This window comes from Frankliniella occidentalis, unplaced genomic scaffold (assembly GCF_000697945.3).
Source record: "Frankliniella occidentalis isolate FOCC.00 unplaced genomic scaffold, Focc_3.1 Scaffold74, whole genome shotgun sequence".
NCBI lineage: Eukaryota > Metazoa > Arthropoda > Insecta > Thysanoptera > Thripidae > Frankliniella > Frankliniella occidentalis.
Genome location: NW_026267204.1, coordinates 161,203 through 164,555, shown reverse-complemented (window position 1 = coordinate 164,555; position 3,353 = coordinate 161,203). Strand labels below are relative to the sequence as shown.

At 45.6% G+C, this 3,353-nt stretch overlaps 1 protein-coding gene across 5 annotated transcripts in view; it reads left to right on the top strand.

Moving 5' to 3' along the window:
• Positions 1-3,353, top strand: part of LOC113214364 (myocyte-specific enhancer factor 2) — an 84,666-nt gene that overhangs the window by 14,480 nt on the left and 66,833 nt on the right. The window lies entirely within an intron of this gene.

Genomic DNA, 3,353 nt, shown 5'->3' with positions numbered 1-3,353 from the left:
GAGACCGCGCCCCGGCGGCACCGCGCCTCGCGTCTGACGGGAAACCCGTACGAAAAACAGACTCTAAAATTTCTGGTCCGAAGTTCTACAAAAAATATATTAATTAAAATAATGAAAGAAAGAATTAAAATAATACAGTACGCGTCGGGTGTTACCCAGGCTTACGCTCGCGCTCCTCTGCTGAAGAGCTGGCAAAGACTAGAGCTTTTCCCACCTTTCCCAAGCATTGTGCGCGCCGCGTTTCCAAAGTTCCATTCGGGCCCTTTTGGAAGAGAATCGCATTTTTCTTCTGTCATTTTTGTAATAAGGCAAATCTCTGATGATTCTAAAATTTGCATGTTGATACGCCTCTGCGAACATTAAAATCATGGTTTTGGAGTCCTAAATACGGACTATACACAATTATTGCGTCTATTGTCTATAGTGTAATCAAGCTCTAGTCAGTGTTGTTGAGTGCATGCGAGCCTCAAGCCTCGGGGTGATTTTATGCAGATCAGTTTGCTCTATTAGTACATTTTGAGAACCTCTATTGACAGTTAAATCGTGCTTCAAGCCACTAAAATTACAAAAATCGCGTTTTTAATCTATTGAAATGAAATCGACAGAAATCGACAGAAATGTTTCTCAGGAACAGTCCATTTCGTGTCACAACTCATCCCCTGAAATGTAGGCAATCAATGTTTAATTTTTTAAAGGAAAATTTTGGAATAAAATGTGTCAGTGTTCAAATTTACTTTGTAAACAAGTTTTGTTTCATGACATTTTCTGTGAGATAAATATTACTATGATAATTAATTGAAGTTTTCCTTTAGTTTGTACTTTAGACATTTACCTCTTGATGTTGCTCTCAGGGGTCCGTAACCTAACGTAACTTATAATAATGTTTGTTATACAACGTAAGGCAAGGCGTTGGAAATTTTGCGTTAAAGTTAGAAGTTTTGACATGGTGATCTGATATTCGTCGGACACAGATTAAAATAAACTCGTTTGCGTTCCAACATCCGAACTTCCGATCCCTGAAGTAGTTACGCCCCCTCATGCAAACAAATCAGTAACTTATGGTTCCAGAGGTCGGCAAAACGTTACGGTTACGCGGTTAAAGTAATAACTTTAACAGTTAAGATAACGTTACGAAACACTTACGTGTTACGTTATGGACACCTCGTTATTGCCCCCTTTGTGCAAGTTAAACCTCCGTTTCATTACAAACAAATCTGTGTACAAAAGTGCACATTTTTACCCCCGCTGCACAATTTTACCCCCGGATTAATAGTTCATTCGTTCCCTCTATCGTGTTCGATGCGTTGCAGCGGCGCAAGCTAAACTCACTTACCAGTGCTACTGCCCTCCCTCCGTTGTCCGTCTTTGAGTCCCCCCCCCCCTTCCCCTCCGATTGAGCTGCCCCCTTTTGTCCGCCTTTTGAATGGTTCGCGGCTGTACCGGCGGGTCCATCAAATCCTCCGACCAGACGGAAAGCTTTGTCGGCAGCCTGAGCTGCTGGCAGGTGGGAGCGATAGTGGACATCCACTCTGACAATCCAAAAAGAAGTATTTAATTTTGCACATCAATTGAAGTCTAAGTGTGAATGTTTAAGTAGGTTATACGTCAATAATTGGTGTTAGAGCTTTCGACATTTCCGAAAAAGTATAGCAATTGTACCCCATATGGTTCCTATTGATAGCACAGGACTGTGTGTGTCCAAGTGTGCAGAATTTGGACGTTGACAAAACGCCTAAACTTTGCTTATCGCGCAAATGTGCAACTTTACTCAGACGCCACGCACGGAAAAAGGAATTTATTCCCCCTTCTAACGTTTCTGTTAACATAGAAATAACAATCAATTTTAGTTTCAGGTGCAAACAATTCTGTGAGGGCTGTACGGCCCCCTAATGTTCAACCCCTCACTAAAATTTCAACATTTTTCACCCTTAAGAGGCTTGGAACAATCTGGAAACTCTAGGAAGGAATGTTTATGGACAAGACCCTGGTGGAGAATGCGACGCCAGCCTCAAACTACCCCTAGGGTGGGTGTGGCCACCCCTGTGCCACTCAGCCCCTCGGGAGGGGGGGGGGATTGTGGCGGACTGGCTTCAGGGTTGCTTAAAGGACACCTGCACACAAATTTTAAACCCGATGGGACGTCGTCTTTGCTGTTTACACGCAGTAGCAGAAAATGTCGAAAACGAAGCGAAACGAAGCGAAACTCACCCCTACGCTTAGGCTTCTTTGCAGGCTCAGGAAATTAAGGGAAAATTTCGGCGTCTATGGTCAAAGAAGGGTCAAACCTTCATATCGTCGAGAACCAATCGCGAAACCGCTGCCGCGTCACGTTCGCCTCTCAGGGCTCACGAAGTGGAGGTACTGCATTTCAAGTCCAGCCAGCCGTCTTGCGCCGCACCGTGCGGTGCACAGAGTGCACACCTTTCCTGGCCTCCGAATGAACCGTACGGTCCAGCGCAGCATAGGACCTAGGTCCTTAGGTCCTTAGGACGCAACATGCGCCGAGGCACTTTTGCCGGAAGCGCAATGAGCCAACATGGCAGGGGGTTGGCTACCTTCCTCGCGGGCGGCGGTTGCCGCTGCCGCGACTCGCTCGGCCCGTGAGGCGCCGTGGACAATACCGAGTCTGGGATTTCAAGGGCCAATCTTGAAATTGTCCACCCGACCTTGAAATCCAAGACTTTTCCTCGGATTTTAAGACATTCTTTTTACCGTGTAGGTGCGATAGGCACGCCCGCCCGCTCCTGTGCATGCGGTCCTGTGTAACTACAGAAGTGCGCGATTTTAACCAGCCACCAGAAATTAAAAGTTTGCTACGGTAACATTGTCTGATATTTTGAGGAAAAATAGAAAACTTAGCAAAACTCTTCTTGGTTTGAGAAAAATATCAGATTTTGAGAAAATCTTCTCCAAAAAAGATTTTCTAAAAGTCTAAAGAGTTTTTCTGAAATATCGAAGTTCCCTAAAGCTTTCCTTTTTTCCTAAAAACGAACAGACACTGTTTTTACCGTGAGACAAATGGCTATCCTAGTTCGGCCTCGGTACATAAACACATAATGTTTCGATCACTAAATTTCGTCCGCTAATGCACACCTCTCATTTGTTTCAATTACTGGGGTATTTGTCAAGTTGTGGTTTTTGGAGCATTCTTGATCAAGTTTTTAAAATTGCCTCCGCTGACAATAACGCGCAAAATTTAAATCGTCACTTTAAACCGTCTCTTAAGAACGTGTTGTGCTGGAGCAGTCGAGCCGCCTGCCGCGCCCTGCCGCCGGCGGCGCGCTGTCTGACTGACCAGCGCAATACTCCTGCAGGTGGCCGGGCGCGCCCCGCCCAGCACCACGCCCCGCCCC